General features: G+C 36.1%; 2 long non-coding RNA genes across 12 annotated transcripts in view; one reads left to right on the top strand and one right to left on the bottom strand.

Annotated features, from left to right (window-relative positions):
• The window catches only part of LOC137863064 (uncharacterized), a 79,392-nt gene that overhangs the window by 12,864 nt on the left and 51,666 nt on the right, over positions 1-14,862 (bottom strand). For 10 of the 11 annotated variants that reach the window (XR_011100660.1, XR_011100664.1, XR_011100659.1 and 7 more), the window contains 2 exons: positions 9,136-9,243; positions 7,445-7,616 (listed from right to left, as the gene is read on the bottom strand). This is a non-coding gene — a long non-coding RNA (uncharacterized lncRNA). Of the gene's footprint in view, positions 1-4,806; positions 4,896-7,444; positions 7,617-9,135; positions 9,244-14,862 lie in introns of all 11 variants that reach the window. The other variant, XR_011100666.1, reaches the window with a different exon arrangement.
• Positions 13,727-14,862, top strand: part of LOC137863065 (uncharacterized) — a 45,723-nt gene continuing 44,587 nt past the window's right edge. The window contains exon 1 of the long non-coding RNA XR_011100669.1: positions 13,727-13,886. This is a non-coding gene — a long non-coding RNA (uncharacterized lncRNA). The remainder of the gene's footprint in view (positions 13,887-14,862) is intronic.

Here is a 14,862-nt window from a genome sequence, read left to right as displayed (position 1 = left end):
AGGAAGTCAAGTACAACCGTTTTCTATCACTGCTGCCCTTCTAGTATAGCATTTTAGATAAAATAGCCTCCAGACATGAACCATAAGGGTTTTTGATTGAACCTGTTGACATAAAGACATGAAACAGCCTGTTTTTGCCATCCATACAGTACATTCTTCCACCTGAATTGCAGGAACATTTGCTATCCTGGTTTCAACAAAAATGCCACTAACTTAATCCAACAATGAGATAATATGGATGTGAAGTATATCATGACTATAGCTGAAGAAGCATTTCATCAGGAATACTTAGTATGGTACCCTTAGCCTCTTCTGAAATTAGCATTAATGATTTTTCTTTTCTGTTCCTCTACTTACTTGTGCACAGCTGCTCACCTAATCATTTGAATAAACTTATCTTAACTGAATATATTGTTTTATATATATATCACTCTTCAGACAATTGTAATGTAAGCTATACTGATGTTCTCTCTTCCCTTCACGTTCCAAAATTTAAACTTCCTATATGGGTACCATTGTGAATACTCATGTACATGTGTAATGATGCCAATATTTACATATGTTTAACTAAATTTTGAATCCAGCAATATCTTGGAGAATAACAACACAACCATCTGTTTGTATTTAGAATGGGGTACAAGAAATAAGGAAACAAACTTGCTTAAAAATATCCAAATATCTACACATCTTTTTATTTTTTTTTAAATTTGCTATAAACCTCCCTCAAATGCTGCATTTCAAGCTTATTTCTTATATTGTCTTTCTTCACAAAATCCAATGAATTCTGAATAAAGGGGTTTCTTACAAAACTCAAGGGAAAAAATTAACTGTTTTGACTATTTTGTTCCTGAAGTTGTAGATAGCCCTGATTTCTTCTGCTTTGCCTGGCTACAGGTACAGCCATACAATACACACAATTTACCCAATTTTAATAAGATATGAGTAGAAAAGGGGACTCTGAGACCTTAGGATTCAGCTTGACAAAGGGTATGAAAAACCTCACTTATATGTGTGAATATTGCTCACCATGAGAACTCACTAGAGAACATTTATTTGCAATCTCATCAGTGTATGAATTCTAAATTGTTTCAATTAAGAAGAAATAATTCTATAGTAGAAAAACTTGCTGTGAAGTTACATAGAAAGCTAAAACCTACTTAATATTCTCATAGTTCAACAGCATCTACCTTAAACCAGCAGTGAAAATTTTGAAATATGCTGGGCTTTTGCCAGCTTTTTAAACGAGTGTATGTGATTTAGTTCATATTTTCACACCTCCTTATTAAATACCTCCCAGTTCCATCTTCCCTAATATTTGATCCAGCAAGTTTAATGACCATTCCTTCATTAAACATTACAAGATTTTTAAGACCTTGGCAGTGCTGCATTTCATTCAATAACCTAGTGCTGCTACAAAGTCAACACTGAGTGCCAAGTTAATCCCTCGTGTCCACTAATTATGTCCAGTGCTGCGTCTTCTTGGGTGAGCCTGAATCACTGGGGAAGTGCAGGATTTCCAGGCCAATGGATTCAGCACTCCAACTATATCTCATGCCTTGACACTAGATGTCAGCGAAGGGTAATTGTTGTCTCAATTTAGAGGCCAGCCCAGGTAGCTACTAGCAACCTCTGTTAATGTTTTATAGCAAAGGTGAAGTATAGCTTAATACAAGCATCTGACATATATTACAATAAAAAAGAATATAGTTGTCTAGTGTTTTTAAAGTCAGTCGTAAAAGATGAATAATGATGCAGTTTAAAGCTAAAAGACAGCTGCCAAGCTGAATGGCCGTGATGGATGTCTAAACACCCAGTGTGGAGAAAACCTGTTCCCTGGAGACCACCATCCAAAAAATTAATTACTGCGATTCAGCATCTTTAAATGTGCCACTTAATATACTGCCACCATAATTAAATTTCCAGCCCTGTGACCTTGAGACCATTTCCTGAGATAATAAATGAGATCAAGGTTTAATCGATGCAGATGCAAGTAGAAGCTGTCCGAGGAAGCACAAAACCATCACGATATAGTCAAGGTCAGGAAAGAAAAACCAAGTGAAGCTGCGAATCAACACTAATTGCTTTCTTACGATAAAAGATGTTTATTTTAATTTGCTTTATTTGCAAACAATTGTGGTACCATCGTGGTACTCCCTGACAGCAGCTTTTAAAATTCTAGCCACAGATGAAGTCAGCAGAGGGTATATTTGTTTCCTTGTAGATAGCACTTTTTGTAGCTAATGAAGCCATATTCAGTAACACAATGAGATCTGATAGCCAAGCTCATCACGCATCAAACAATATAAAGAGAAGAAACAACCGTCTGCTTCAGGTACACTCCTTCCTTTCCAACACACACATACAAACAAAACAAAATGTAGGAGAGATTTTGGTAGAGAGGTGGAGATATGAAGGCTATTTTATGTCCTTTTTTGAAGTATGAGTAACACAAAGGATATAGTCCGAGTTCTACAGTTGGACTTGACTAACTGCTAAATCGAATATTAAATGTGAACACAAAGCTACAAAGCAAGCAAGTTCACAGCTAAAGAAAGGAGAGTTTTTAGAAATACCACATGCTGGCCAGTATTCTTCATGGCATCATTTAACCTCTTCCTAGAGGGTTTTTGAAGTTTTGATCATTTAAAGAACCAGCCTGAAATAAAGATGGGATGTCTAGAGAAGTAGCATTTTTGTTTTGTAGCAGTGTTATGCTGCAGTGACTACATGGTTAAGTTACATAAAAGTCAGAGCGTGAATTTTCTCTGTTTATGGTGCAGTGGCATTATTCAACCCAGCAAAGATGCCAGTTTGCTATCACACTATTCCAATGTTGCATTTTAGGCACTGCTTGTACTTAAAACCTCTGGCAATTCAGCAAGGTGCACCCACATACATTACCCACCACTTCTCCAATACTAAGCAGTGATAAACTTGGAGCAAGTTGAATCATATCACTGCTGCATTTAAATAGAGGATCCCTGAATAAAAATTCATTTGTGTGTTTCTTTAAAGAAAAAAAGCTGTATTTATAATATCAACCTTTTAATTGAACTGGTAATGTGACTGTTTTGATTGAAAAGGTAATGTGCCCTGGTAATTTTATTTTATTATTATTTTTTACAATTTTATAGACAACGACTCCTGTCTGACAACCTAAGCTGTATATATTTAATGCATGGAACTTGCTTTAATTGTTCCTTTCTCTCTCCCCTCCCCACACCCCCTTTTTTTTTTTTGAAATGGAATAGAGAAAGTTAAGATGCAGGAGTCAGCAAGCCAAACGGGGAAAACTGTGAATTTAAGGACCACAATATGAGTCTAACACAAAATACATGTTGGTAGGACTGTTTCTGCAGTTCTGTACCATGTCAGGGAAAGACCACAGTTCTTTCCAAGTCCAGTCGTAAATCTGCTCTATACTTGAACATCTCAACTTTCATTAAAAAAAAAAAAAAAAAAAAAAAAAACATTTCTGCAGTGAAAGCCTTCCTATTGTGCAGTGCCAGCATTTTGAATTTTCAGTCACATCAGTACTCTGACCTGAAAAAAGGAAACCACTTTAAGAGAGAAGGGATAAATTTCATTGTAAGATGCATCAGCTCTTACCTATATCCCTGCTGATTCTCCCAATAAGTACTTCAGCTTTTGTGCTCATGCCAAAAATGACTCATTTCCCAAATCACACCTGAACAGCCAAGTTCCACACTGTCCAGTGACAACTACCACAAGGTAGTATACATGGCCAACACTAAAACATCTCATAACTTGAAAATGCTGGAAGACGAGTGAAATAAACCTTATTTAATATTTAACATTAATAACTAATACAAGGAAAAACTCCTGATGACTTCATTTCCATGAATTTTCATCAGCGCGTCTCCAAATTTCAGACTATCACAGAATGACACCATTGATAGTCTTGCTTAGATACAGCAGTATCAGTCAGAAAACAATGGAATCAACATGCTCTGCTGTCTTGAAATGAGTGGTTCCATGACAAAGCATCCAGTCTTTTAACAGCAAAATAAATAAATTTAGCACCTAGAAGAGGACATGTTATTTTAAGAGAAGTAAGCATTGCTGGAGCTTTCATGCACTTAATGAGTTGAAATGAAAGCGTCTCTACAGCTAGGTCAAGTCTACCTAATTTTATGCTGTTAGAGAAATTAGAACTAGGTAATAGTAGGGGAAACACGTGTTTAAAAAAGTAAGATTTTCTAACTTTTAAGAATCATAGAATCATAGAATCATAGAATATCCTGAGTTGGAAGGGACCCTTAAGGATCATCAAGTCCAACTCTTGACACCGCACAGGTCTACCCAAAAGTTCAGACCATGTGACTAAGTGCACAGTCCAATCTCTTCTTAAACTCAGACAGGCTCAGTGCAGTGACCACTTCCCTGGGGAGCCTGTTCCAGTGTGCAACCACCCTCTCTGTGAAGAACCCCCTCCTGATGTCAAGCCTAAACTTCCCCTGCCTCAGCTTAACCCCGTTCCCGCGGGTCCTGTCGCTGGTGTTAATGGAGAAAAGGTCTCCTGCCTCTCGACACCCCCTTACGAGGAAGTTGTAGACTGCGATGAGGTCTCCCCTCAGCCTCCTCTTCTCCAGGCTGAACAGGCCCAGAGCCCCCAGCCGTTCCTCATACGTCTTCCCCTCCAGGCCTTTCACCATCTTCGTAGCCCTCCTCTGGACACTCTCCAACAGTTTCATGTCCTTTTTATACTGTGGTGCCCAGAACCGCACACAGTACTCGAGGTGAGGCCGCACCAGCGCAGAGTAGAGCGGGACAATCAAGACCAACCTTGTGTAGAGGTAGGCTTTCTCTCATTTCAAGCCATATTGCAAAAAACTGTGGAAGAAATTTGTGTTCTGATGCCTAAAACCTCAGAGCTGTAAAAAGCATAGAAGTAATCAGTAAGAGGACAGAGACATGAAACTATGAAAAATTGTAGACAATAGATCTTTAAATAACAGTACTTGGACATAATTTGTATTAAACAACAGTCTCTATCAATCCAGTCAACATCAAATACATTAAATTATGAAGCACTGTAAATTCCAAGGTTAAAATGTAACTGTCAGACTTCTAGAAGTAACAACCAAAGCAAATCAATGGGGTTAGGGCAATACACAAAACCCCGGTGGTGACCAAGACTGCAGAGCATTTAAAAGTCACTCCACACCAACAAGATTGAAGTTAAAAAGGAACAAAACAGAACATGCCACCAAGTGCCAGGGATTTAAGACTTCAAGGTACAAAAGAACTTAGAGAACACTAAAAAAAAAAAAAAAAAAAAAAAAATACAACACACACATTAAAACAAACAACACAGGCTGCTCTGATGCAATGGTAATTGCAGTGAAAGTTTCCGAAGATAACTGGATTATCAGGGCATGTTTTCAGAGCATATGAGTCACAGGACTGTGCCATATCGATACTTAACATTCATATTAATCCTGGGCATGTGAATACACAGTTTTGAAACCTGAAGAGACACTGCGTATGATTAAGACAATTATTTCCTGGTCCAAAACTATCAACTTTCCCTTGAGAAAAAGTATTAGTAAAACAGCCATCGTGTCTGCAAAATAATGCAACAAAGTCACCCTGAGGACTTAGTCCAGCTGTAGCTCTGAAACATCTGGGTGGAGGCAGAGAATATACTGTATCAGAACAAAATTTTCTGGGGACATGGAGATAAGCAGTAGAGTCTGACTTGATTTAGGCTGAATCAACAGCGTACTGAAAATTAAGAACAACAGTTGTTGAAACTTGTAGTTGATCTGCCTTCAGCCTAATGCAATTAAAGCTGGAATAAAATAATAAAATAAAACAAACACTGAAGTTGCAACTTCCTAAAAAATATTACATGGACTTTTGGCTATATGCTTCTGTTTGTAGGTAAGCTAGGAAATACACTCTACCTTACTTGAAATGTGTCCTCTTGTCATTCTGTACTTACCCATAAGACATTTAGAGAATGAAAGTAAGGGGAAACTAATATCTTTACTTTTATCTGACAGGCTAGTGTTTGTAAATAGCACCCTGTTCTAACACCATTCTCAATAAAAAGTCATTGCATGACAGATGTTATTGCATGACAAATGCCACAGAGGGCCACTACTGGCAGTTGCCAACTTTTCTTATTGAAAGATCCATTCAGATGCATCAGGGCAACCTGAAGGCTACTGCTGATAAGAACAATGGGCAGTTTCAAAGGAGAACAGGCAACACTTCAATTACAAATTTTTATTTTACATTTTTAGCCTAATTTGGTCTCTTTGTGATAAACAAGATGTTTTACATATGCCTAGTAGGAATAATTGATAGTTCATGCTTCTGTGTGTTATACTTGTTAAAATATTTGCATTTAAAAGCAAAGTTGGACTCCTAGCTTTAGGCTATGTATATGTTTTTCCTAAGGAGTCTCAACTAGGAGAAGCGTTTTGAATTATAATTGTCTTCCAAATCTTAAATTAAGAGAGACAGAACAGTGTTAACCCTTCACTTAAATCACTTATCCAAGTGAAAACAAATTGTGATTTAGGAAAGTTGAGTAGCAGGCTACAGTAGCAGATAGGCTCTAGTCACTGGACTCCTCCTATATTCAATCAAGAAGATTAGACAGATGAATAAAGATTACTTATGCCAAAGGTTGGAAGATCAGGCCTTAGGTAATTACGGTATTAGAACACAACATGTACTTTATGGGGAGATCAATTTTATAGTTAAAAGCTTTATAGCTTGATTCAGAAAAGCAAATTACTTGAAGCTTTGCAGAAAATAGTAGTAGATCATGAAAGAAGAGGTCCTGAATATGGAAATCTTGCTGAACTCGTCACACAATCCATTCTTACCTTAAAAAAGATGCAAAGATGCATTGTGTAGGATGCTTTCTATGTTGGGATTATGCAATTTTACGACACATGCACTACAGAGATACACAACTGTTTTTTTGTTAGGTTGGTTGGTTGTTTTTTGTTTTTTTTTTTTTAGCTATAAGACTAACATTTGAAAGCTAAGATTTTCAAAAGTTACTTGTTGGTCTTTTTTGTGATGTTCACGTTGAAACATCAAGAGGCTGAAGAGAGAGAAGCGGTTTTCCAAAACTTGCAGACTCTTCTAAAATACTTGGAGCTTAGCAGCACAAAACTGCACAGTAAAATTATTAGTTGCTTTTCAACATATAGCTGATCTTTTTTCATCTGAACACCTTGATAGCAATGAACAAATACACAAAATATCACAGTAAACGCATGGCTTAATCCATAATGTATATGGCTTTTAAAATCTGAGTATTATCATAGGTATGCTCATTTTATATATGGTTTTATATATAACCTTCACTTTCAACATGGGTGCATGTAGGCAGAAGATAATTCACTTTGTGTACAACTCAAAACTGTTGAGAAAGCTCTGTGTGCTGACCATGACTTACCATGCCCAGTTCTGTGGCAGCTGGCTCCACTCCTCACAGCTGCACTCCAGCACAGCAGTATTCACTAACCCCGACAGAAATCTGCAGCAGCAGAGCTCTCTGTTCCTTCCCACACTTGCATGTTCTTGCAGCAGATTTCACGCCAAATCCCTCTCTTGGTTATTGCCTCCTGCTATAGTAAGAAATAAAAAGGGAAAGGCAAGGATACTGGCTGAGCTTTTGCTTTCTTCCTGAGGAAACCACCTTCAGAGATAGAACAGAGGGAAGCAGTTGTCACATCTCTTACACGTCTGGAATAGTGGATGCCTCAGGTTGTGAACTGACTGTTGAGCTCCACTATCATCTATCTGCATATGAGTTTTTATGTCTATCTAGGCAGAGCCTACAGTCAGTCCCGGTATCAGAAGAAGTACAACTAAAGCCTAGAAAATACACAGACTTTGTGCTCACACATTGATGTCATTATGTCCTGTCATTTATTCTGCAAATGCAGAGGGATATATCTTCCTATTCATGCTTTGGTTTTCACCAGAACAATACTGTTATTAAACCTTGTCTGATGGCAAATGAAGCCTTTGGTATTAAAAATAACAGAAGTGAAGTGCAGAGCCCTGTACAGTTAAGTAAATACATCACCTAGAGAAAGAAACAAGAATGAAGTAAAGGCTTGACAGAAGCAAGGTGTCAATTCCCTACTTCTGCAGCCACAAAAAGATGTTATTATGTAAGATTATTTTGAGGCATACCAGGGAAAAAATGAAGTAGATGAAATCATTTGTAATGTTATTCTATAATCAAGCAAAAGCAGAGCAATTCGTGTATCTGAGGGATATATAGCTGAGGGGCTATGGGACTTGCCAGCAGCATCCCAATAATAAATAAACAAATAAATAAATAAATAAAAAGCTTTAGCTAGCTTTGAAATCCTTACCAGTCCTTGGCAAATATGGACACCAAAATGTTTTGCTGGAATTACAGACTTTTTATTAATAGTTTCCTACTCCACATACTGCACTGAAGATGAGAGAACTCAGTGCTTATTGTGAAACAGTAGGGAGGCTTATTAAATCAATACACATCTGTTAGATAATGGGCTCTAAGTCAAGAATGTTATTCTGAAAACCTCTCAGCAAATCATTGCTTGTTTGGCAGTGTTTTCCTTAAGCTATTCCCTCGTTGAAGGATCCCCTCCAGAGCTGACCATCTATTTCGTAGTGTTCAGTTCCTAACAGTGTATCCAAACATCTCTGCCAAATGGAAGAGATTTTCCCAAAAAATCTCAGACAATATTCTCGAGTATGCCAGCAAGTGACAGCAAGAAGCTGTAAAGTTTGAACCTCTTCATCCCTTAACAGGAGGTTAAGACATTAGGAACACTAAATAAACTAACAGGAGCCAATAAAAACCCTATACTAGTTGCAATGTGCTAGTAACAATTAGTCATCCTGAAATATCTGTAATTATACACATACATATAAAATTTATTTTAAACATATATTTTAATGTATTAAATATATTCTAAACATACTGTATGGCACATGTATAAAAGTGCTGGAATGTGCAGCTCTTCCTTGTTTGACATAGCATGATCTCAAGTCTCAGGCAGCAGATACGCCGCTACTCTATGTTCTACCCCTGTCTTAAAAAGCGACTTCTTACAAAGTCACGTCCCAGCCTGCATTCACTCTTACCTTTTTGCTGTCTTGCTTATTTTTTGCTGTAAACTGCATGGGGCAGAAGTTGCCCTTTGCAGTATCTGTGAAATGTTCAGCAGTTTCATTCACAGCCTCTGGGCACTTCTGTAATAAACATGAATAATATTTACCCAGTTAGATCTGCAGTATTTTACCTTTATCTCCTTAAAGTAAATACATAGCTTAATTCTTATCTATTGCATATGTGTGTACTCAGAATGTAACAACAAAAAGTTTAATAAGAACATAGATTTAATAGGTATAAGTGTAATGAGTAGGAACTCGTGCAATTTAAGTAAAATGCTATGATAAATGGCACAGAATGCAGAAAGATCAGCTTATGTTTATGACACTTCACTCACCCGTGTTATTTCTATGATATGCATAAGTTTGGCTACTTCTTTAATATTTGAACTGAGGTTTTATACACATGCAAATATTTCTTCAGCAGTAGAAAACATAAAAGAGAAATGTACGTATAATGCTTTCATTTACTGACTCATCACAGTATTTCCTCATACAGTGGTTTTAGGGATAGCACTGGGCATGTGCAGAAAAATAAAAAGATGGCTGATGTTTGCACACTAAACGGTGTGAATAACATGATATCAATATTAATCTATCCCTTATAAAATCTTAAGACCTTTTTATTTAATAAGGTGCTTCACAACAATATAATCTGTACTTTTCCAAATTAGCCACAAACCATCTGGTTTCTCTCCAATTATTTCATTTTTTTTTTCTAATCTCTAAATGTTACTGACCTAAAAAAGATTTGATCAAAGGCTGTTGGAATCCTAACCCCTCCAGCAACTATTAAATTGGTCCACTCTGTCCTGCGCTGACAAATCATTATACTCCAGAGCCTTACAATCCATGGTGGTATCTCAATTAGAGTTAAAGATGAAGCAACATTTTTCCAAATTCATCTATCCATCTAAATATGACTTTATTCTTGAATAAAATAGAAAATCCATTTACAGTGATTTCTAGTCCATCACTGCTAAGTTCACTGGGAACAGAATATTGTTACTGCAGTAAGTTAATGAAGTGGTTCCATATCAACAGTTTAGAGTTAAGTAAATTTTCCTAAGTTAAATGACATTGAACATAGGATACTCTTCCTTCTTTCTTACGTTTTCTTCCATTTTGCATTAAAGCTGGATTTGTGCATAGTTTTTAAATTGGTGTTTGTCTTGACAAGTCTTCTGCTTAGTCAATGAAGACCGCCTCACAGAGACAACATGTACTGAGATTCAGGGTTTCCAGAAAAGAAAAGTGAACTGACTAAATAATAGACCTGCTGAATTTTATTAATTTTTTCAGTTTTATGGACTTATAATTCTAGTACAGAGTCCTTCTTCAGTGCTGAGACATACCAGAGGGACTACACAATTCATTAACGTTGTCATCAAAATAAATGTATTGTGAACCTACATCAATTCAAGAGAAGGTTTCAAAAGTATGCTTAGAAGTAAAATAATATTTTTTTTTAATAGCCAATTATTAAATATGTGACTCAGCCAAACTTTTTTAAGTTGATCAAGAATGACCCAAACAATAGTAACTATTTTCCTCTTGGTGTAACTTATAAACTCTAAATCTCAATATGCTTAAAGTAGGCACAGTTGTCAGTATAAGTTGCACTGAAGGAACACAGCAATATTCATACTATTTCTGAAATGCCACTTTCCCAATTTCCCCAAATTTATAAATCCAGTCTGTTAGAGAGCAGTCACTAAATGGCTTCAATTAAGAAAAATAAGCAAGTCCTTATCTTCTCAGAACTTGAATTGAATGTTCAGGGTCTACAGTTGGGGGGAAGGCTATCTCTTGCAGTGGGACCCATGCTATGTAACCAAGTCATCTCTGCAGAGTTATAATGGTCACTTCTAACTGACTGCAGATTTTCTGTTATGTTTTGTCATTAGTACAACTTTTTTTCTTATGGCACAGTCTGCAGGATGTTAAATACAGCCATTTTTGAGTACTAAGTCATTTGGCATCTACTAGAAAAAAAAAATCAAGAAATCATTTGGTGGTCTTTTTGACCTTTTATTAGAGCATGAGAGTGCTCTAATAAAGTGTAAGAACTTATCCTTTAGGAAGCAAACAGATTCTAATTTGTCTCTCCACTTCGGATACTGTGAGCCAGCCAATGAAAGCTATCTTGTAATGACAGCTCTTTCACATCGTTTAGGAATTATCATTCCCCATTTCAGTAGTCTGAAATAATCACAATTTAAAACACAAAGAAGCTCACCAAAAAGATTCCATAAACATTTAGATTCCAGCTCTGTTCCTCTGTTTTACAGATTTGAAACTACCCATTCTCCCAGGGTACATAGAACATGTTGAGGTGCTTAGTATGTTTTAGCAGACTCTTAGATTCTATTTCAGTGAATCATGAAATAATGTTGAAGATATCTTAAGGTTTTACATCTTCTTCAGATCAATGCTTGATAATGTCTTCAATTCGCCTAGTTCTTATCTTACAGATACCTCCCTGAAAACATCTCTACTGCAAATTAAATTTGAAACAGTTCACAGTCTGTAATTCCACAATGACAACTTACTATATACATGTACATTGTACCAGCATCTTCAATTTGGTTATCAGTTTTTTGTTTCAAAGACCTTAGTGGATGCAACATACACTAACTTTACTAGCTGACAAATTCTTATCCTAATTATTAACTAATCTCATCTAATTATTAACTGACAAGCTGCCTATCCAGGAGGGTTATTTAACTGTAGTTTCAGTTATTTCCACTGTACTACTTTTGAAAAATAACACATGCTAACAGAAAACTTATTTTTTTTAATCTTCAGATCAGATTCTAATGTCAGCATTTAGCTGTTTGCCTAGATAAGCCATCTAATGGACCACATTATGCATCCCAGCTCATGATTACTCCTGTGTACCACATGTGGACCACTGTATCAGCTTGTCATACCTTAAAAAAAAACCAGTCTAATTTACTTGCTGGGGTTGGCAAAGAAGAAGAATTTTTAACTAAAACAAAGGAGTACTTTAGGTGCTCCTTTACAAACATTAATTAATTAATCTCACTGTTTCAAAGTAAAGTACAAACCATTTACATAGAGTAGTTTTCAACACTGTAACTTCAGTGGTACCTCCCTCTTTACATGCGCTAAGGTGAAGATGCTGTCCATGATCTTTACTTCTCTTTAGAAGTAAAACCCTATATTTAATACCAGGATTTTTATCTAGGTAAGCTTTTCTGAGATTCCTTCACGTCCTGTATTGGTATCTCAAATTTCACACCAAATTTTATGTTGTTTTCACAACAGACATTTACAATGAAATGTTACACTGAATTCCAGTGCTACATTACAGGAAGTGTTAGAAAACAGATGTTATTTGGGTATCTTTTTCTCATTGTAAGACCATTAAGCCATTATTCTGGGAGTTTAGAACTAGTTCTTCCAATAGTAATAAAATATTTTGCTGCCATTGATAGGGGAACAGCAAATATTTACATTGTAGACAAAGTTTTATCAAGAACATACTTCTCTGTCAAGACAACTCTCATCAGCTTCAAAGTCCTTTAGAACAAGCTTTGATTCTGACCACAAAACTCATTTGAATTACATCACTGTCTAAGAGGAACAGCACGATACCAACTATGAAATATATATTCCTACAGTATCAGTCTTTTTTATATTTAGTGTCTTAATACGATCCATGACTTAAGTCACCTTTTGTACTGCTTTCTGTTTGATTATAATTTTACCTATTAATCATGTTAATCCAATAGAATCTGCCTTAATCAAATGCAAGTCAATTACCCAGTTCATCAAATTATATTTTTAATGAAAGACATTTTTTTTTTAAGATTGAATGCCAATTAGGGATATATTCACAGCTTTAGAGCATGGGAACACTTGCCTCTCCACTCAGAAGGGAGTTTTCATATCCAACATTCAGGCTGAGTAGTTTGAAGAGCACTTCTGACCAGAGCTAAACACACAACAGACAGTTGTTGCCTATGCTCAGAGACACAGTTTCACCAATAAAATAAAATAAAATAAATCTGCATGCCTGTTATCTAACCACAGAGAGGAGTTAGGCGAGGTAGACTTTAAAGGACAGGTCATGACTTAGCACAAAGGAATTAAAATGAAGAGGAAGATTACACTGGCCAGTGGTTGTAAGCCTGGAATAAATCAAATGCACCAGCCCCAAAGATAACTGGATATTCAGAGCCCTGACCCCACAGGAGCTTACTTGGAGAGGTTTCCCTGACCCTCACAGCAAATTTTCTATTCAGTTCATTCCCCTGCAGCTAAAACTCAGAAGAGCAGCATCAGTATTTGCAAATCCATTTCTTAGACCTCATTTGACCAACTTCCATTAAATCCTTAAAGAAAATATAAGCTAAAGAAGACTATGCAAAAAATAGTCAAGTTTTGTTTTTTTTTTTTTTAATCATATGCTCAGAGCTAAAAATGAAGTGATCTGATAGGGGAATAATGCTGCCTAGCTGATGAATGTGATGAATGCAACAGGCAGCTACACCACATAGAAATATATAAGGATCTAGTTTCCACCCAGTTTGCTAGACAAGCACAAAAGCCCAGCTCTAAACTCTAACTTGTGGAGGTTATCTTGCTTTGGATACACCAACTTGTCTAAAAAGCTCTTTACAAACTGACTTTTGCAGTCCAACACGCAGAATACCAAAAGGCACCATGAAGTTTCACTGTGCACTTACTTACACAAGGTAAGAACTCCTTCAGTATTTGGACACATTTTTAAAGCTACCTCAGGTAGCTGTGCTCATATCTGTTGGAAATGACGGTAGCATGCAAGTATATAGGGATATTCTATCCCTAAATTGCTTAATTGGAGGCAGAGTATTTAGTTTCTATGTATTTAGTAATCCTTTAAAGAACTTCTGAATGCTCACCAGTTTTCCGCTTCTCAGCTTTTCTTTCTTTTTTTTTTTTCTTCATTTTTATTTTATTTTCCAGTTATAGGCACCTGAGCAACTTCACTAAACCTTGAATTAGCCAATGGCTAGGATCAAACCTCTTAGCCTGTGAGAAATATAACATGACTGATTAAATGAGAACCAGGGAAAGGAAAGACTTCAAATTTGTTCCACTCCTGTAAGCCTTGTTTTTAGTTCTTGCACAGATGTGTTGATCTGATCTTTGGTCTTGTCTTAAAATATTCTGTTTTTCAGTGCATACACTTGATATATTATGTAATTGTTCTTTTGTCTAAATGGAGGATGTCACTTAACTAAGGTCATTCAACATAGTGAACTTTTAAAGGACATTTTATAAGTCCTAAGACAGTACTGTCTTCTTTCTAGGTTGAACTTTAAATTTCTCATATTAAATATTTAAGTTACACAGCTGATCAGAAAGAATTATTATTGGAGCTTGGGGATGCTTCTTATAAATTTATATAAATTATATAAAATTATCCCTTTTATTATACAGATGTCTTAGAAAGCACAATTCTCTTTCCAAACACTGAATTCACATAGCAAAGAAAATACCAAAGGTTGTAAAAGACTTGGTCCAGTATTACAGAATGCTGAACAGAATAAAATAAAATAGTGTTTGCAGATAGACTGTAAACACAAAGAGGAATATTTCAAGCTTAAGATATCCTTTATAGATTAAATGTCATCTGTAGTGTTATTGTTGACAAATACCTTCAAGTAGTTATCTTAAATTATACTAACT

The sequence above is a fragment of the Anas acuta genome, chromosome 12, assembly GCF_963932015.1.
Source record: "Anas acuta chromosome 12, bAnaAcu1.1, whole genome shotgun sequence".
Lineage (NCBI taxonomy): Eukaryota > Metazoa > Chordata > Aves > Anseriformes > Anatidae > Anas > Anas acuta.
The sequence above is the reverse complement of the archived record's forward strand: the minus strand, read 5'-3'. Positions and strand labels throughout refer to the sequence as shown.